We start from the raw sequence: 22679 nt of genomic DNA on the forward strand, positions 1-22679 counted from the left end.
TGTGATTAACGAGCTCTTTTCCTCTGTAGTAAGGAGCTCCATGAATACGAGTGCCTTCTTTTGTTTGATCTGGTATGGACAGAGTCCTCTGCTCAGATGGGAGTTACTCAGCATCTTCACTTGAAGAAATACAGAATGCTATTATTTTATAGAAAATGTGCATTTTCCCAGCAGAGGGAAGATAAATAATAATGTATAATTAATTACTAGTTTGATCCAAGCGGGAAGCTTATTTGTGTTTCTCGTGGAAGACTTTTTGTGTTACACCATTAAGAAGTCTTTTCAAGATTGCATTAGGGGCCTGGAGTGAAAGTTTGCAAACCCATTATGTGATGGTAATAAGAGATTTGTTCAATTAGCGCTCCTTCCTCCCCAACACATTTGTGACACTTTTCCTCAATACATTGGATGTGCTCAGGGGGTTCCAATATACTCTCCTAGGACTTAACCCTGATGAAGAAACATGCAGCCACTTAGTTTCATGGAGGAAATTGTGGCAGAGTTAAAGTAAAAAAGCATAAACTGTTATAATTTTACAATTTCATCGCCAACAGTACTTTAAATTGCATTTTTTGTACATTATATTTATTCTCAGTACCGTATATTTGTTTCAATATACATTCAGGCTCATAACACAAGGCCAAGAATATCAAAAATATCTCAGGAGGAATGAAAGTGTTATTGAAAAGAAATTAAATTCTGTTTTGATGCAGATAATCGCAAATGTACCGAAAACTTCACTGCAGATGGTCCCCTTCAATTCACAGACATATAGACCATACATGTCAATGGGGCTGCACCACTTTTCTGCTGCAGCCAATAACTGGCACAGATAAACTCTCCTTATCAACACTTGAATTTTCAAGCACTATTTTCTTTTTTACTGTAAATTTGCTGCGGCATATGCAAAATGCTATTTCTCTTCATCTCGGTAGGATTGCCAAATCATACATATGGCCAAGTCAATTTACTTTGACTTATTAATTGCAGCTGATGAGCGGTATATACGACTATCAGGTATTACTAGGAAAATAGAATTGCAAATAAATTTATTTTGAACCTATTTCCAATAGTGAGAAAATAAACTGTGTAAAAATAAATGAAAATTCTTTTCTTAAATTCTTCCTTTTTCTCATTAACCAAATGTGAATTGTTCACCAACTGTGACAAGTGCTTTGGGGGATCCCATCCAGAGTTGGTGAGGAACCTAGATCATAACATTTGGATTTAGATTAGAAGGCAGAATTTTTTTCAATACTAATTCATATTTATAACCTCCCACTCTTTGAGCAGAGTGGAGCACCGGAGGCTATAACTGCTTGCCAGAGGATTTCTGGGAAGGAGCTGTTTTTATTACAGTATGCTAACTACATTTAGATATACACCCCAATGTTCGCCGTGCTCATTACCAAAGGATTGCATGTAAATTTAACATGTCAGCACGTCAAACACACATGATTAAACCAGAGCAAAGATCCTCATTGTCTTTGCCAAGAAAACACATTGACGCAGCAGCATTGCCTCTTACTATAAAATCTCTACTATAACATATTCTTGAATTCCTGCTGGCCAGCTTTTTATAGCTTACATCTAGGAATTCATGTATTGCACCTCTTTATAAAATACCTGTGAAAGAGGCAGCACTTACACTAAATGGATAGTAAAGCAAGATTTTATGCCAGTGGTACAAGCAAAGGAGAATGATGATCTTGTCTAGGAAATACTTACAGGACTAGAGTTCCCTTGAGATGTTCTCATATTTTCAGAATATAGGGTCAACAAAAAAAATCCAACTTTGAGACAGTAAAAAGTCACCAGCTACCTGTTTGAGGATAGAAAGAAACCCTGCCCTGCACAACTCTAAAGAAGTCTGTATATTAAAATGAGACAGTTTTTAAGTAAATTCACTGTAAAGGAGGCACGCCCATTTCTGATGTTCATTTCTGTAAGCTGAAGGGTGAGAGAGGAATGATTTTTTGAATATCAAAGTCTATGAAACCTAATATGTAAACCAACTTCATTGATTCACAATCACTATGAACTTTGAGGACAGCGATCTTTGATCTGCCACATTATTTTCATTTTTGTATAGTGTTTTTTTATATTGTTTTTTTTTTAGAATACTTAAATTGCACTTGTCATTTTAATCAACTGTCCTTTTCCATATTTTTGCAAGCTTGTATCACATCTTGAACTAAAGCAGAGTTTGCAGTAATGGGTAAGGTTTTAATGATATGTCACGTTTATTGGAAGACAACATGTTACATCTGTAAACCTATTAGAACTTTTTAGCAACTTGGCAAGGAGATCCCACATCTACATCCCCCCACTGTGGAAGTAACATAGTTAGCTCAGCTTGATATTAAACATCGATTCTCTTTCTGAATTCCATATGTAGAAACTGCATTGGGCTTGGTGACATTATTACTCAATTTAAAACCAAATGAGGTATGTGACAGCTTTCTGGCTGAGGACATAAATGATTTTCTCAAGGGATTGAGGTATATACAATATAGTTTACATTGACATATCAGTCCTATGTGAACTTAGAGATCTACTGTTTACACAGTCTTTGATTTGAACACACTTTTTATTGTCTTCTTATCAGTCAGTAAACTTGCATATAAAGTAGTTATTGTATAGCAGCATCCTTAAGACCAACTGAGCAAGAAGGGGGTCTACAAAAGAGGAAAATAGGTAACGTGCCTGTTGTAATGTTTTTCTATTTAGATACAACCAGTGTATTATTATCGTGTGACCAGACAGCTTTTATTATAATATTTATCTATATAGGAATAATGTTGTGAACCTCATGTCCTGCATTTCTTTTATTATTTTATAATACAATCAAGGATAACATAGGTAATATAAATAACACAAAACCTACAATGATATGCACATACTATACCTATAACAAGGTAAAATTGGAACAATAGCTCTGTTCATACATGCATACAGGCTAGATAGTTAAAAATGTCAGCAACAAGGGGTAACGGAATATGCAGCCAATATAAATGGTGAGTAGAGAGGAAAGTAGTGGTGAATCAGTAGCTGAAACAATATGGTACATTTACTAAAGGCAAAGTTGCATTTCTGCAAAGGAATTATCCTATGCGCTTGGTGAATGAGGTGAAGCTGTGCTGACTTCCATCATCACATGCGCAAAGTAAAATGCAGTTTTTTTGTTTGTTTTTTCCATTGCATGTGATTGGGTATTCTTTGAAAAGTAAAGCTTCACCACATTCACTAAGCTCTTTGCAGAGTGCAACTATTCTTGCAAAGTGAGCCTTTAGTAAATCAACCCCGATTTCTAGTTAGGTTATAAACTTGCCTATAGCGAAACATCTGAGAGTTGAAAAGTTAAGGAGTGCCAAATGGTGTAATGAAATGCTAGATAAGAGGAGAGGTATATGGTATGTCCTTAACATTAGATTCAAGTGAGATGACTAGAGTGGAGGAAAAGGGAAAGGTCAATTTCAGAGAATAGAGAAAGTTTTAAGTAGAATTTAGGAAAGCTTTGTACATTATTGTAGAAAGTGTGAACTATTTCATTGTCGAAGAGTAAAAGCTGACAGAGAAAAATAGAAGTCAAGGAGAAAGAACGGGGATGGATGAGATGACCAAAAAGAGTTCAGGATGAATAAGGGTGGTACCTATCTGTTTATTTAACCTCCCTGGCGGTATGATTATATCAGATTTTTGGTGCTGAAAGCTGTACAATTATTTTGCATGGAAATTTGGCGTTTTATATTGTAGGCCTGCAATTCTTAGGAATAACTCACTTAAAGCGGGGGTTCACCCAAATTTTTTTTTTTAACATTACATTCAGGCGAGTTGTGATAATGACATTAGGCTGTTTTTTTTTTAAATCCTTGCCGTACATACCGTTTTATGTACATTTTCACAGCAGCTTCCGGGTATGTAATCTGCGGGACTGGGCGTTCCTAATTGATTGACATGCTTCCGACCGGCGCATACAGCACGTCACAAGTTGCCGAAAGAAGCCGGACTGCGAGTCGGCTCTATACGGCGCCTGCGCACCGACGTTCGGCTTCTTTCGGCAACTCGTGACGCGCTGTATGTGCCAGTCGGAAGCATGTCAATCAATTAGAAATGCCCAGTCCCGCGGAAGCCGCGGTGAAAATGTAAATGAAACAGTATGTACGGCAAGGATTTAAAAAAAACAGCCTAATGTCATTATCACAACTGAATGTAATGTTAAATTTTTTTTTTTTGGGTGAACCCCCACTTTAAATCTGTCCAAAAAAGAGTCTAGTAGAGATCCCAGGTATGATAAAGTTTGAAACACAAAATCATAAATGATAATATAATAAATAACTATAAATAATTATAACAAATAATAATAATATAATCAAATCAAAAACACAAAAATTTGCTCAGTTGCAGAATTGTCGCTGTCATTGCTTTTAGTGTTTGATGACAAATTTTCCCACAAATCGCTATTGCTCAATTCTGCAAGGGATTCTAATTTATTATCGTTGTTTTCTAGCTGGCCTAAAAACACTTTTGACATCAAGGGACAGTTTTTGGTTGCTATGGTCAATCTCCAGTTTCCAGGCAGAAAAAACAGTCTTTATAATATAAAAGTGCATGTAGGACACTGGACAGACCACTAGGGACAAAGAGGATGTGTATTTATTTTATACAGTACTATAATCTGTAAGATTACAGTATACTGTATGTGTACTGTGTTTTTACTTTATTGTATTTTGCGCCGATCTCCGCCCCGCACGTCGCAACGTCGCAGGGAACGGAGCTCGGCGGCACACGGGCACTGTGTGAATCAAGCGAGATGACAGCTCGCACACACAGACATTGCAGGATCCAGGGAACAAGGTAAGTTACTTTTCCTGGATACTGCGATGCGTTCCCGAGTCTGGCTCGGGGTTTCCACTAAGGGTACTGAAATCTTACCCCGAGCCAGACTTAGGACTACCGCCAGGGAGGTTAAAGTGCAGTAATGGGTAGGTGAAATTGACGCTGCTAATGTGAAATGTGCTCTCATATGTCAAATAAGCTCTTTATCATAAGTGCAAAAAACGAAAAGGCATAATCATCCTACACAGGAAACAATACCTTAATTCAAAAAGTGCTAAATGCAAGTGCAAATGCACATGTACATAAACCATAAAATAAAGTGCTGTTATACAATAATAAAATAATCAAAGTGTTACAGTGATAAATGAGTAAACATGATAGCCTTATAAAAAAGTCCATTAGTTCAAATGAAAGTCCATAAGCAAATAACAGAAACATTAATCCAGTGATAAATTAAAGTGAAATAGGTGCTGCAAAGGAAGTGCATACAATCAGCTAGTATCTTTGTGTTACACTCGTGTCACATTCTTTCCCCCCTCTTGTGCTGCACTCACCAAATGACACTACCCATCAAATGGTAACTAGCCTCCACAGTAACAGATGACTGTAAATAGGATCCTTACGGCAGTCTTCTAAGTCTGCTTTAAGAGCCATAACAGGCATGCGCGTGCGTGCCTGCTGCACGGCGGGGAACCCAGTGTGCGGCTGACGGGTTCCGATGACCTAAATCGTGGACAATCTGCGCTTCCCCTACAAAAATAGGAAATTATCAGTGTAAACTGTGCTAATTTATACAAATAAATAAATATAGGTCTATAAGTATATATGTATCACCCAAAAATTACATATAACCCACCACACAATTGTTATATACTGATGCAATGTATGTTTCCCAGAATAACGGAAGGGAAAAGGGAAAAATCAATCAAAGAGGTGACTGGTGCTGCAATGATACAAAATATCTGGAATAAACAGCTATAAATACATGTCAAAAATAGGTAAAAGATGCGTAACCAAAAAAGTGCAAACAAACAAAGGGCCAGATCCACAGACAAAGTACGCCGGCGTATCTACTGATTATACATATTGGCCTAGAACTTTATTTGGCGGATATTTATTATAGCAAAAAGTAAAAGACATTTTATTTTTTTTTCAAAATTGTCACTTTTTTGGTTTATAGAGCATTTTAAATATGAGAGCACATTTCGCATTAGTAGCGCCAATTCCACCTACCCATTACTGCACTCAAAATTTTTGGGCTATCTACCTTTTTTGGAGGTCGGTATATATGGAGGCAGCGGCTACTAGCACATTTTACTAGTCTGTAGCGCAGAACCATTAATTGTGTTCATCTGTTTATTTAAAAGGCTCCATATTTAGGTGTTACAACTGTCAAAGGACACATGTGCCATGCTTTGTGTCATATGTGTGGAGAAAACAGAAACTGGAAAGTTTTTTTTTCTTGTACATATTCAATCTAAGTTTTATTGGAGAATAATTGTACACATAGACAAATATACATACATTAATGGTATTATCATACCATCAAAACATCTTACAGATACATTATACAAACTAACATAACCAAAACATCAAATAACCCCCCCCCCCAAAAAAGGGGGGGATATGGCAAAAGATGGCAACACATAGACATCATATATTAAAACCTTATTATGTAGCGTTTAGGTTCTACTCTAGTTCCCATTAAACCTTCTAGTCTCCTGTTGATTCCCTGAAAGTTCTCCAGGGAGCCCATGTCTGATGGCATTTTTCATATATATACAATTCATGTGCCAGGAGGGTCTCCATCCTTTAAATAAAGTCCATTTCCACTACCCATTCATTCACTGATAGAGATTGTATTGATTAGCAATGTCGCAGAATAACCATAATATCATGGTAGAATAACCATAATATCTCAACGCTATCAGACCCTTTTTAATATTTTTTATAGGGGCCTGGTAAGGTGGACAACAGGGTAATTTGAGGTGTTTTGTGGATTAACTCCCCTGTAATTGTAGTATGCACCTGCATGATCTTTTCCAGAAATTATGAATTTGGTGCATTGCCACCATATAGTATCAACGAGCCCTGTCCGATGTGTCTGGGTATATACGCTGCAGGGATGTTGGGCATCGATACCAACACGAAAGAAGATTATAGCTTGTCTCTTGGTTGCTAATGACAAGCAGTGTGTTAGGGTAAACGACTTCTCCCACTCTTCTGCTCCAATTTCAACATTAAGATCTTGTGCCCATTTATTTGTAAATTCTGGGAGCTCAGGGTAATTTTTTGCAATAAGAATCTTATATATTGCTGATAGAACATGTTTTGGTCTAGTACTTTGCAACAAGATGGACTCTGTTAAAAAATGTGTTTAAGGGAGTACAGGAATGACAATAGTTGCTGATATTCCAACCATTGCATAAGTGAAGGCTGTTGAGTAGGAATTAAGTTCAATATGGGTGGAAGTTTTTAGGTTTAAGATGAAATTGGATGACTAATAGGCAAAATTGAGATTTAATTTAGAGAGTGAAAGCAAATATACCAACCACCAAAAAAGTTAGGGCCAGATTCACACAGAAGTGCGGCGGCGTAACGTATCGTAGATACGTTACACCGCTGCAAGTTTTCATCGCAAGTGCCTGATTCACAAAGCACTTGCAATGAAAACCTACGCTGGCAGCCTCCGGCGTAAGCCTGCGTAATTTAAAGGGGCGTGTGCCATATAAATTAGGCACGCTCCCGCATCGGACCTACTGCGCATGCTCCGTTTCGAAATTCCCGCCGTGCTTTGCGCGAACTGACGTCATTTTTTCGAACGGCGACGTGCGTAGCGTACTTCCGTATTCCCGGACGTCTTACGCAAACGACGTGAATTTTTAAATTTCAACGCGGGAACGACGGCCATACTTTATACAGCACATACGTGTGCTGTGTAAAGTTAGGGCACCCAAAACGACGACTAACTTTGCGATGGGAAACTAGACTAGCAGCGACGTAGCGAATGCGAAAAACCGTTGTGGATCGCCGTAACTCCTAATTTGCATACCCAACGCTGGTTTACGACGCAAACTCCCCCCAGCGGCGGCCGCGGTACTGCATCCTAAGATCCGACAGTGTAAAACAATTACACCTGTCGGATCTTAGGGCTATCTATGCGTAACTGATTCTATGAATCAGTCGCATAGATACTCTGAGAGATACGACGGAGTATCTGAGATACTCCGTCGTATCTCCTTTGTGAATCTGGCCCTTAGATAGCCCAAAAATTTGAGTTGGCTGTAAAAAAAAACTTTTGTTTCAAGCAGGTAAACAAACACAAACATAAAATCGGTCTACTCTGGTTTATCATATTAACCTCCCTGGCGGTATGATTCTGTCTGGAATTACGTACCAAAAGCTGTACAATTATTTTGCAAGGAAATTTGGCGTTTTATACTGTAGGCCTGCAATTGTTAGGAATAACTCATTTAAATCTGACCAAACAAGAGTCTTGTAGGCATCCCGGGTATGATTTTTTTTTAAAAACAAAATTATAAATTATAATATAATAAATAAGTATAAATAATTATAACAAGTAATAATATAATTATAATAAAAATCATTCAATAATGTAATCAACTCAAAATCACTGAAATTTGCTCAGTTGCAGAATTGTCGCTGTCATTACTTTTATTTTTTTATGATGAATTTCCCCACAAATCGCTATCGCACAATTCTGCAAGTGATTATAATTTATTATCGCTGTTTTCTAGCTGCTCTAAAACCATTTTTGACATAAAGGGACACTTTTGGACAATCTACAGTTTTCAGACAGAAAGAACAGTTTTTATTATATAAAAGTACATGCAGGACTCTGGGCAGACCACTAGGGACAAGGGGTGTGTGTATTTTTTACATACAGTACTGTAATCTATAAGATTCCAGTATACTGTATGTATTGTGTTTGTTGACTTTTTTTAATTTGGCGCCGTTCTCCGCCCCGTGCGTCGTAACGTCGCAGGGAACAGAGATCGGCGGCACGCGGGGACACTGTGAATCGAGCGAGGTCCCGCTCACTCACACAGCGGGGATGCATCGCTGGATCCAGGAACAAGGTAAGTAACTTGTCTGTGGATGCTGCGAGCAGGTAAGCCGTGCCGCTGCACACTCTGCACATCTACCCCGAGCATCGAAAATCCACCCCGAGTCACGCTCAGGGATACCGCCAGGGAGGTTAAAGGGGTTGTAAAGGTACAATTTTTCCCCCCTAAATAGCTTCCTCTACCTTAGTGCAGTCCTCCTTCACTTACCTCATCCTTCGATTTTGCTTTTAAATGTCCTTATTTCTTCTGAGAAATCCTCACTTCCTGTTCTTCTGTCTGTAACTCCACACAGTAATGCAAAGCTTTCTCCCCTGGTGTGGAGTGTCCTGCTCGCCCCCTCCCTTGAGGGGGGAGGGGGCGAGCAGGAGAACAGGAGAGTCAGGACACCCACTAACACACAGCTCTTTTCTGCAACGTAGAGAGCGTCCTGACTCTCCTGCTCACCCCCTCAAGGGAGGGGGCGAGCATGACACTCCACACCAGGGAGAAAGCCTTGCATTACTGTGTGGAGTTACAGACAGAAGAACAGGAAGTGAGGATTTCTCATAAGAAATAAGAACATTTAAAAGCAAAATCGAAGGATGAGGTAATTTAAAGAGGACTGCACTAAGGTAAAGGAAGCTATTTAGGAAAACATTTTCTTACCTTTACAACCCCTTTAAGTTAAAGGAAGTGAACAGACATAAAAGAGACAGCATTCAGGAAGATAATATTGAGGTAAAACAGTACATGGAGTAGGATGAATTGATTGTGTTCCCATAGAATAATGCAAAAGGGTTTTTGAAGATAAATAAAAGGGTGATCAAGATTTATTTTTAAATCCACCTTCATCAATCTTATTGGACTCACAAAGAAGTTGTCGGGAGCTACATATATGTTTTTTTAGAATCTATATTGAAGATACTACTTTCAACGGAAGTATCAAGTGTGGAGCCATTTCTTCCAAATGCATCACTGGACAAGCTAGGTTAGTATAAAAACTGAGATGTGACAAACGGCTAATACTTTGATGGGCAGGTAGCTAGTTGGGAGTGCAATGTCATGTTTGTTAAACCTGTGATTTCTACAGAGTTGCAAAATAGGCATTGTTACAGTCAGAAAACCTGATTGTCAGGCACTAAGCTTCTTTTTTGACAACCCACTCCTTCTTTGTAGATGGCATTTACTGTAGATGATTTCTTAGTCACGTTTTACATTACATACAGTTTTTCTTAATTTGAATAAATTATATGTTTTCTTTGTGTCCTTTCTCATCATACAGTAGCCTAAAAACGTCTTTTTTTTTTCATGCCGAAAAACGACCGTGTGTACGCAGCATGAGACTCTCTCCTTCTTATAGATAGATGGATAGATAGATAGATAGATAGATAGATAGATAGATAGATAAGATAACTAGAGAGACAGACATGTAGATAGATAGATAGATAGATAGATAGATAGATAGATAGATAGATAGATAGATAGATAGATAGATAGATAGATAGATAGTTTACAGCATAATACTCTTTTAAATTTTAATGAATCTTCCACTGCTATGAAGTATATGAATAGGCAATTTCCATTCAATAACATGGAAAAAAAATCAAGCAAAAGGATGTTTTTCATTGCAGTTATGATTCTGTTAAAAATGATTTCCGTCTTTTGGTTGATGTCTTCTAGTAGCAAAATAAATAACAGACTGTGCCTGGATTGCTTTATCAAAAAAGAACTAAGAAATGTACTTTCTGATCAGTGAAGGGATCATTGATCCCTATTTTCCACTGCAATTGACAGTGGAAAAGTCACTCGCAAGTTTCAGTATTCTATTTTCCAGAAGTCTGACACCTGTTTTTCAGACAATTTCACCTACATTCTGGGAATCATTGCAACTTGTTAATCAGTATTTGTTGATACAGGACCATGTTTTTCTATGAATCTCAAATTTCAAAGCATGTTCACACATAAACTAAATGATATGAGTTTGGCAATGGTTTATTCCAAAAGGACTTTTATAAATGTTAGTGAATGTCAGAATTACTAGAATGTAGGCACCTCTTTGCTGTAACTGGAAAAGCATGAATACACTATGAAAGTCTTCCTAAACGGTCATTCTTATATATCAGCAGGCACCTGGGTCTGGGTCTGATTCCAGCTGTGAGATATCCTTGCCATAATTCCTGGTTTGATTCTTTGGCTGTTCCCAATTGCATTTAGGTGTTCCCAACCCTCAGTAGCATTCTCAAGAATATAAAATAATTAAAAGCCATTTTTGGATGAACTCAAATTTTAACATCAAATAGCTTAAAAGATCAGCAATGTTATAACCACTGCAACATTGGTACTTTTTAATATTCATATATTAAAGGGGTTGTAAATGTTCATTTTTTATTTTCTAAATATGTTCCTTTAACCACTTGAGCCCTGCGCTATTGACAAAAGACGTCAACAGCGCGGTTCTCAGGTGCCAAGTGGACGTCTTTGGACGTCATTTGGAATTCATTAGCCGCGCGCGCCACTGGGGGGCGCGCGGCGGGTAACCACTGTGCCGCCACATCGCTGGGGACCCGATGCGTGTACCTGGCGGCCGCGATGTCCGCCGGGTACACGCGATCGTTGGGAACACAGCCGGTAACAGCAGGGACTTGGAGCTCTGTGTGTAAACACAGAGCTCCACGTGCTGTTAGAGGAGAGGAGACCAATCTGTGTCTCATGTACATAGAGACACAGCATCGGTCACCTCCCCCAGTCACCCCCCCTCCCCCCACACAGTAAGAACACACCCAGGCTACACAGTTAACCCCTTCCTCACCCCCTAGTGTTAACCCCTTCCCTGCCAGTCACATTTATACAGTAATTAGTGCATTTTTATAGCACTGATCGCTGTATAAATGTGAATGGTCCCAAATTTGAAAAGTGTCCGATACGTCCGTCGCAATATTGCAGTCCCAATAAAAATCGCAGATCGCCGCCATTACTAGTAAAAAAAAACATAATGAAAAAAAATCATAATTCTGTTCCCCATTTTGTAGGCGCTATAAATTTTGCGCAAACCAGTCGCTTATTGCGATTTTTTTTTTTTACAAAAATACGGCGAAAAATACGTATCGGCCTTAACTGAGAAAAAAAATTGTTTTTTTTTTTTAAAAATGGGAGATTTATTATAGCAACAAGTAAAAAAAAAATATATATTTTTTTAAATTGTCGCTCTTGTTTTGTTTATAGCGCAAAAAATAAAAACCGCAGAGGTGATCAAATACCACCAAAATAAAGCTCTATTTGTGGGGAAAAAAGGACGTCAATTTTGTTTGGGAGCCACGTCGCACGACCGCGCAAATGTCAGTTAAAGCGACGCAGTGCCGGAAGCTGAAATTTCGCCTGGGAACGAAGGGGGTTTATGTGCCCAGTAAGCAAGTGGTTAAGCTAGTGCATTGTTGGTTCACTAACCTTTTAGTGAGGAAGTGGGAAATTCAGACAAGGAAAAAAAACAAGGAAAAGTTAAGTGAACAAACAATGCACTAGCTTAAAGGAACCTATTTAGAAAAGAAAAAACAAACCTTTACAACCCCTTTAATTTAAACCTATAACGTTTTCATTCCGTTAAGATTGCTAATAATAGAGTGCAGTGGATTCTAAACACTAAAGATGATAAACTTGACCCTTAGAAAGCCACACAGACACCTCTGCAAAGTCTCCATATTCTTCTACAGCACATGCATGGAAAAATTCCACTATTTTTTACAGAGAGACCCTTCATCATTGGATCACATAAAAAAATCACAAAAAAATCATAACATAAAATGTGTTCTAGCGAAACAAATATAAGCCACATTTGTAACTATAAATAAACAAAGCCCCAAAAAATTATTCCCAAAGTGCATGTGTTCTTTAAATTTAAAGTTGGTGCTTAATTTAACTTGTGCGTATGGTGCCCCACAATACTCACTGGATGGGTATGACCAACTATGTCTAGTATGGTCAGATGCACTTGTGGGGCATGTCCCCTTTAAATCTAACACTTCTTATATTAGCTTTTCTTGATGATGAAATCCTCATAATACCACTTAAAGGCAAATAACAATAGGGAAGCCCTTAGTGTAAAACTTCATAAATGTATTGAATAAAAAGGTAATTAATGAATAGTTACGTCACGACGTCCGCCAACGCTTTCATGTGATGCGGACCTGAGCCACACTTCTAAACAAAGAAACTGAAACTTTTACAAATAATCGATGCTGTACACAACAGGTGCCAAGTTAGACAAGCACTAAAACTATAAGTGAGTGTATTCATTACCTTTTTATTCAATACGTTTCTGAAGCGGTTTTACACTATGGGCTTCCCTATTGAAATTTCCCTCTGAGTGGTATTATTTATTGTTACAAATGTTCTTATATTTGTTTCACTAGCTGATTATTATGTATTGATCAAGTTGTGTTTACATTGTACACATTACAAACTGCAGCTGTCATCCTTTAGAACATTATTCATTTATAGCCTTAGGTGCTGAACTAAATAATTTTTTTCTAATATTACGGAGTGGCCATATTAAAAAGAAAGAGACTTCCACGTAGAGTAATACTGTAAAAACACTCTAAGGGGCAGATCCTCAAAGAAATTACGCCGGCATATCTGTTGATTGAATTTCAAATTTTGCGCGTCGTATCTTTGTTTTGGTATACACCAAACAAGATACGACGGCATCTGTGTTAGATCCGACAGGCGTACGCCTTAGTACGCCGTCGGATCTAAGATGCAATTTTCCGGCAGCCGCTGGGTGGCGTTCACGTCGTAATCCGCATCGAGTATGCAAATTAGCTTTTTCCGACGATCCACGAACGTACGAGCGGCCGTCGCATTCTTTTACGTCGTTTCCGTTCGGCTTTTCCGGCGTATAGTTAAAGCTGCTATCTGGTGGCGTACTCAATGTTAAGTATGGCCGTCGTTCCCGCGTATAATTTTGAAAATTTTACGTCGTTTGCGTAAGTCGTCCGTGAATGGGGCTGGACGCCATTTACGTTCACGACGAAAACAATGAAGTCCTTGCGACGTCATTTGGAGCAATGCACCCTGGGAGTTTTGACGGACAGGGAATGCGCAGTTCGTTCGGCACGGGGACGCGCTTCATTTAAATGAAACATGCCCCCTACTCGCCGCATTTGAATTCCGCGCCCTTACGCCGCAAGAAATACACTACACCGCCGTAACTTATGGCACAAATTCTTTCAGGATTCAAAGATTTGTAAAGTAAGTTACAGTGGCGTAGCGTATCTCACATACGCTGCGCCCACGCAAATGTATGTGGATCTGCCCCTAAGTTTATTGATATAAAATGACATTAATAAATGAAGGTAATGAACAGGCATAAACGAAAAGAGCTGCACCACTCAGTGAACTTGCACAAAAACGTCAGATCACATCCACCTGACTGGTTTCGTCAGAATTTACATCATAAGGGACTAGGAACACGGTTAAGGATAACCGTATTAAAACTACTCATTAAGCGCATTCATACATTAAGCCCTTTCATAATTTAAATTTAAAGGAGTTATGTTGGCAAAAGATGGTACAATTATCTAATACCGTAAATGCTCTGACAGGTAGCTTTCTCCAAAGGATTGCGGCACACTATGCAGATTTATCAGTACCATAGTGTTATTATCTGATCAGTTAGATTTCAATTCTGTTTCACATTTATGCAGTCAGGTTACTGTACAAATCAAATTATGTACTACTTTGTACAGTACTGACTAGAATGTGACCATAGCAGAGCCCCAAGAGTGATAATAAGAAATAAACATTCTAACCAATTTTTGTGAGTACCACCATAGACACAATGAGGTTGATTTACTAAAGAAGATTAGAATGTTCACACAAAAAAGATTTGCTTCAATTATCCAGTCCTGTGAAAAGCAAACTATTGTTTATTTGTTTAATCTGCACATGATTGGATAATTTAAGGTAATCATCACTCTATTATGTGTGTACGTTCTCAACTTAAATGAGCCTAATGTGACTATGGTCTTCAAGAACCACTTATAGCCTATGTTTTCCCTACTTCCATAGCACTGAAAACATGTGACATTAGTTGGCCTTAACCACTTCAGCCCCGAAAAGATTTGCCCCCTAAATGACCAGGCCACTATTTGCGATACGGCACTGCGTTGCTTTAACCACTTGAGATCCGCGCTATAGACAAAATACGTCCGCAGCGCGGCTCTCAAGTGCCAAGTGGCCGTTTAAACACGGCCTTTTATGTGCATTACCCGCGCGCGCCGTCCTGGCGCATCGCCGAAAACCCGATGCGTGTACCTGGCGGCCGCGATGTCCGCTGGGTACACGCGATCGTCGGTGACACGGCAGGTGACAGCAGGGACATGGAGCTCTGTGTGTAAACACAGAGCTCCACGTGCTGTCAGAGGAGAGGAGACCGATCTGTGTCTCTTGTACATAGAGGCACAGCATCGGTCACCTCCCCCAGTCACCCCCCTCCCCCCACACAGTTAGAACACACCCAGGCTACACAGTTAACCCCTTCCTCACCCCCTAGTGTTAACCCCTTCCCTGCCAGTCACATTTATACAGTAATTAGTGCATTTTTATAGTACTGATCGCTGTATAAATGTGAATGGCGCCAAATTTGTGTCAAAAGTGTCCGATACGTCCGCCGCAATATCCCAGTCCCAATAAAAATCGCAGATCGCCGCCATTACTAGTAAAAAAAAAAATAATAAAAAAAAATCATAATTCTGTTCCCCATTTTGTAGGCGCTATAACTTTTGCGCAAACCAGTCGCTTATTGCGATTTTTTTTACAAAAATACGTCGAAAAATACGCATCGGCCTTAACTGAGAAAAAAAAGAGTTTTTTTTTTTTTAAAAATGGGATATTTATTATAGCAACAAGTAAAAAAAAAAATATATTTTTTTTAAATTGTCGCTCTTTTTTTGTTTATAGCGCAAAAAATAAAAACCGCAGAGGTGATCAAATACCACCAAAAGAAAGCTCTATTTGTGGGGAAAAAAGGACGCCAATTTTGCTTGGGAGCCACGTCGCACGACCGCGCAATTGTCAGTTAAAGCGACGCAGTGCCGGAAGCTGAAATTTCGCCTGGGAACGAAGGGGGTTTATGTGCCCAGTAAGCAAGTGGTTAACTGACAATTGTGCTGTCGGACGATGCTGTATCCAAACAAAATTGATGTCCTTTTATTTCCACAAATAGAGCATTATTTTGGTTGCATTTGATCACCTCTACGGTTTTTATTATTTGCGCTATAAACAAAAAGAGCAGACAATTTTAAAATAATCAAAAAAAAAATTACTTTCTGCTATAATACATATCCCCAAAAAAGATATATATATTTTTTTCTACAAAGCATGTCTCTTCTGCATTAAAAATTGTGCCTGTTCCCCCATGTTTATTTATCAGCTAAGGTTCCACTATAAGTTCAAAACCACAGGCAAGCTGGCTGCACATCTATACAGTAAAAACACTTCTTTATATCCATGATTGGTTGTTATCAACACCTACAGATTTGTATGAAAATGTTTTCTTCACTATCTATATAGTTAAATCTTGTGATTGCTACTATACAGAAAGAGTGAACAAACATCAAAAAGAAATATAAAATACAATGTGTATAGTGCTGCCGGAACAAAATATTATTACGGTAATAAAAATTGAAGCACATATAACAATGTGTTTTTTGATCAAAAATCTAAAATAAATCTTAAACAAAAGTCTTTATTTAAAAGTGAAACCAACTCCCAAACAGATTGAAACAACAACTTTCAATTCTCTTCCACTTTGATGTTCCAACTAATTTATATGCTGCACTCATGACTACTTGTGATTCCTTCACCCATATGAAAAGGTACTTACCAACATGGAATGGCCTTGAAGTTGTAAAAGGTCATCTGAGCTTTTTATTTAATTTCTTGCCTTATATTTGTGGATAACGAATGCAATATCATACAGAATATGACCCAGTGTACTATGTGAAATCACTTCTTGTCTATGGATAATCTATTCAGTATTACACGGGACATGACCTGAAATAATATGACAAACCAAGAATTAATAGTATAATATATATTTTTTAAAACATTCAAATCATAAAGATGTTTGCACTTTTACCGTATATAATTGCCTGGGAAACAGAGACGAGAGTAACTGATACCATTGATACTTTGCATTTTAGATGCTCTAAGGTTTTTCGTCATATTCTGAATGTATCTCTCGATGGAGCTAACTTTAAATATGGTGTCCGTTAGACTTGCTAAAATCTTTTAGGGGCCTCTTCATATGTTTTAGGGGATGTGAACTACAGGGCACTATGATGCACATATGGTGGGAATGCCATAGAATTAGACAAATTTATCTTCGGGGTTACTGGTTTTTGGGTTCTCAAACTTCCTCAACTAATGTTATTCAGTAAATCGATCCAAGGCACACCTAAATACTTCCAGTCTCTGATCTTTTTTAGTCTACCTGCTGCTAAAATCTCAATAGCAACAACATAGAAAAATTCAATGGTTTCTTTTAAAATAGTTAAAATATCCTGGATTATGTTCCATGAGAAATTAGCTCCATGAGAAATGTGGAACCTCTGGATTGACATTATTGCCATTTCTTGAAGGTCAATATGTAAACAAAATTGCTGGTTATTATCCATCTATAGGCAATGGCAAGATACTTCATACAGGATGCTTTCAGGGGCCTACCTAGAGCATTTGGCACCCGGGGCGGATCCTATATCTGGCATCGCCCCCCAACTTTAAAATGTAAAAACACCTACAAAAATTTGTAATGTTTTTTTAAGAATATCTATTGCACAAATTTGCACAACAATGGCACAAAACAAATTGCACACTAATGTAAACCGGAAGTGACGATGTGATGTTACTTTGGAGACCCAATCAAAGGCAAATCCGGCTTTTTTAGGGTCTCCTGGTGGGATGGGAGACCTGGGACATCCCCTCCCGCTCCTTGTAATAACAGTTAATGCGGTTCATACATGGCAGCCAGTGACAATAGACCGGACAAGTGAGAGGTGTCAGTCACTCAGGTGTGAGCAGATTCCAAATTTTTGGACAGATCGTGGTCAGGGAAGTGGAGAGCTAGACTGGCGCTGCTATGAGGGAGACATCAGAGTAAGATGGGGAGACAGCTGAAAATACAATGTATGGCCCATACTTTGCATTATCTGCTGTCCCCAGGGACAGATCTGATCAAGAGATGCCACTGTATGGCGATCTATGGATTGGATCTGTCTCTGGGGACAGCAGACAATGACATCATTGGCATTGATGTTTTCATTCAGATTTTAGAACTGAGCTGATGACACGGTGTGTTGCTTGCTGGACTGTGGATGGGATTTGATGGCAGCAGGGAAGATGGCAAGATGCTGCTTGCTGGACGGATCTGATGGCCGTAAGATGTGGGTGTAGGTCAATGTCTGTCTACACCTGGGCTGCAGACACCCCCCTTATCAGACCAGCTCATCTACTATACCTGGGTGGTGAACACAGTGACACCCCCCTTCAGGTCAGCTCAGCTACTATAGGTGGGTAGTGGACACACAGCAGTACCCCCATCAGGTCAGCTCAGCTACTATATGTGGGTGGTGGACACAGCGACACCAACCCCCCCATTCAGTTAGCTACACTATACCTGGGTGGTGGTGGACACAGCAACAACCCCCCTTCTCTGTTATCAGAACAGCTCGGGGTGGCACTGGCAGGACAGACACAAACACCCCTCCCCTCCGGCCACTTCTCACCCCAGCTCAGGGCGCGTGTCAGCTCACATCCACTGGGCGACCACGGTGGATACCATGCATGCCCACCCACACCACACACACCCCCTTATCACCAGGCACTCAACTCAGGCAGCTCACCTCAGGCTCTCAGCCTCAGCTAGGGAGGTCTGGACTCCAGAGGACTGTGGACACACTGTGGGACAGCAGCCGCACCGCCCATACGGAGAACAGGCCTATCTCTGCAGCACAGCAGTGGTGGGTGGAGCTAGAGCAGGAGGAAAACAGTGACCAGACCAAGCTATAGCAGCCGCGTCGCTGGGGTGTTCGCGCTGATAAAAAACCGACCAAAGGGAGGAGCCAGAGCCAGGACAGTTGCCGCCCTCAGGTTGGTGTCAGTGTCAATGACCCAGGTGTGGAGTGCCTCCCCCATAGCAACGCCACTAACGCCCCCCAATGTGTGGGACCCGGAGCGGAGAAAACAAATTCTCTCCCTTCTCTTTTATTCTCTCTTTGGTCCACAGCCTTTAACTCACAAAATATCTCTTCATCTGTATATAATCATGTCTATTAATTTGCAACAGTGAATGCTATATTAAGTTTGGCCCAACATTCTATATATGTCAATACCTGCAATGTTTACAAAGTCTGCTATTTAATGGGCATGATTATTTTTCTACTTGTAACTTCTGAAAATTATTAAAGGCATAAAATCGTCTGCACTTATACAGTATGTAAAAAGAATTTGGAGACAACTGCGCTAAGGTGAATCGAAAATCGGATTAATAAGCAGCAATTAAATTGTGTATAAACAAAATAATGAATAGGAAAAAAGAGGATAATTGCGCTAAACCAAATCATAAAAATATATATCAAACAAACAATTTAGGCATCTGCCCAAGTGCATGTGCTAAACATATAAATTAACACTCTAAGGTATAAACAATAGTGTAAATCGCATAGAGTCAGGGGGCCCAAAGCCACCTAGCTCTGTTAGAAAGTAGTATGTGAGAACCCCAGTGATAAATGCCACAAGTTACTATGCAACAAAAAACCGCGGCCACAATGATACTAGTGAAAATAAACCACCGAAGTGGTAAGTGAAGTCCGTGAAGTCCAAAACATGAATAAAAATGAATAAAGTAAGTAATAAGTCCAAATGGCAGGAAGGACACCCGTGTAGACTGCAGAAATGATGTTGTTAGGCACCAGACGTGAATCCACCACCAATCATGCAGCTGCTTACCAGAAATCAAGGTCCTGCCAGACCACTATCAGCATATCTCTCAACCATAGATTTTAGATCAGCAGTGATTCCTCCACTGGCGCTAGAACCATGCCAGGCTCAACGATGGGTATAAAAGACAAAACAGAGCTCCACATAGCATAAAATCTGGGTGATTTATTTTAAACCAAAATGTAACAAATATACAACTCACATTTAGGTTGATAAAAACAGCATTTGGCCTGTAACGCCGGCCGGACGTATCCAGGAACAAAGCCACTCGTATGGAGTAATGAGGGGGATGGCATCCGCACGTCACTCGCTCCACCCGACGCGTTTCGTGAAAGAATCACTTCGTCTCGGGGCACAGTATGTCCAGGTACTAAGCAAGCACCAAAAAATAAGCTTATTTGCATATACTCATTATTTGCATGACTTTCAAAGAGGTCAAAAGAACGTTGAATTTTGGCAAAACGCATCAGAAGGAGGAGAAACACAATATGGACATTTGGATATACTCTAACTGTGAAAAAGATTGTATTGATGTTGGACTGTGGAGTATATGAAAATGAACAAATTCATTGGAATTTTGATATATCTGTCTCAGAAGTCTACTTGTGGGTTTTGTACTGGCTGCCCACTATGAGTGAGTGAAAAACTTATATAGAGCAACACATGCAAATTGAATCGCCTCTGGGCACTTAGTATTGGTTCCCTACTGTCCTTTTGCCTTCAGAAAAGATGGGTTTTGAGTTTTTTTCTGAAGGCCAGGTGATTCACCTCCATTCGGATGCTGGTTGGTAGAGCATTCCATAGTCTAGGTCCTTGGACTGCAAATCTTCGTTCTCCTTTGAACTTGTATCTGGCTTTGGGTATCTGGAGTAGATTTTGGTCAGTGGATCGGGGGTTGTGACTTTTTAATTTTTCGCATAGATATTGGGGGGAATTTCCTTGAACACACTTATGCGTCAGAGTGCCTTAAAAGTAATTCTGTCTTTTACTGGCAACCAATGAAGGGATCTCAGTGAAGGCGAGATTGATTCCTATGTTTTTTTCCCAGTCACGAGAAGAGCGACGGAATTTTGAACGACTTGCAGATGAGAAATTTGGTATTTTGGGAGTCCGAGGTAAAGGGCATTTGCATTGTCGAGTCTGGAGTTGATAATTGTTCCCACCACGACTGCTATGTCTTCTTTCAGGATAAAGGGAACGAGTCTACGTAGTAGGCGCAGCAGATGGTGGGATCTGCTGACTACTGACCCTATTTGTGCATCCATTGTCATGTGGGGGTTCAAAAATGACTCCGAGACTTTTGACTTTGGTGCTAGGGGTGATGATTTGTCCCAGAATGGGTGGCCGTGTCCATGTTGGTGCGGGAGATCTCTTTCGGTTGGCGTGAAACAGGAGAAGTTCTGTTTTTGAGCCGTTGAGTTTAAGGTAACTCTTCGTCATCCAATTTTCTATCAAAGTAAGGCATTTCTCTAGTCCGAGATAATGATCCTTATTGTTGCAGATGTGAAAATATAGTTGTGTGTCATCCGCGTAGGAGTGGTAGAGTAACTTCTGGTTACTGATGATTTCAAAAAGAGGACGGAGATAGATATTGAACAATACAGGCGACAAGGGGGATCCCTGAGGTACTCCGCATGACACTGTGCGTTTTTCAGAAGTGAAAGGACCTAGTTTCACTATTTGTGATCGGTTTTCCAAGAAGGAGGAGAACCAGGGTAAATCCGAGTCCGCGACTCTAGCTACTTCAGCTAGGCGAGTCAGTAATAATTTGTGGTCTACAGTATCAAATGCTGCGCTTAGGTCCATCGGTACCAGAAGACAAGATTCTCCTTTGTCTGCTGCTTCGAGAGCGTCATCCCATATTTTGAGTAGTGCTGTTTCTGTTCCGTGACCAGGACGGTGTCACGGAACCATGAACCAGACGTACAACAAGAGATAAGTGAAAATAAGAAGGCTTTATTGAAAATCAAGCTGTAAAGCAAAAGTCCAAACGGATGGTTAAACAGAGTCTTGCGAAGCCAGAGGTCAGGAACCAGAAGGGTAGTCGGACGAAGCCAGGATCAGGAACCAGCAGGGAAGTCAGACGAAGCCAGGATCAGGAACCAGCAGGGAAGTCAGACGAAGCCAGGATCAGGAACCAGCAGGGAAGTCAGACGAAGCCAGGATCGGAACCAGAAGCAGCAGCAGTCTTAGAAGCATGTGAACACAGGAGGACCAAGCAAGGAACTGAAGCCACAGAGCTCCTATATATGTGAGCCAGGCATCCAGCTCCTCCCAGTGGGAAGGAGGAGCCGCAGGGTGGGAGGCTACAAGAGTCCCAGAAACCAAGATGGCCGCCAGCACATGTCAAACGAAGGAGACAGGAGAGAGGTAAGACCATGACAGTACCTCCCCCTCAAGGGCCCCTCCTCCGCGGTGCAAAAAACGGTTTCTGAGGGAAACGTGCGTGGAAGGCTCGGAGCAAGGCAGGAGCATGGACATCTGCGGAGGGAACCCAGGAACGCTCCTCTGGACCGTAACCACGCCAGTGGACCAAAAACTGCACCCGACCGCGGACCAGGCGTGAGTCCAGGATATTGCTCACCTCATACTCCTCATGATTGCCCACTTGGACCGGACGAGGCCGAGGAACCGAGGAAGTGAAGCGATTGCACACCAGTGGCTTCAACAGGGAGACATGAAACACGTTGGAGATCCGCATGCCAGGAGGAAGCGCAAGGGCATAGGCTACCGGGTTTACCCTGCGAAGCACTCGGAAGGGACCAACAAAGCGAGGAGCCA

This window comes from Rana temporaria, chromosome 1 (genome assembly GCF_905171775.1).
Source record: "Rana temporaria chromosome 1, aRanTem1.1, whole genome shotgun sequence".
NCBI classification, from domain to species: domain Eukaryota; kingdom Metazoa; phylum Chordata; class Amphibia; order Anura; family Ranidae; genus Rana; species Rana temporaria.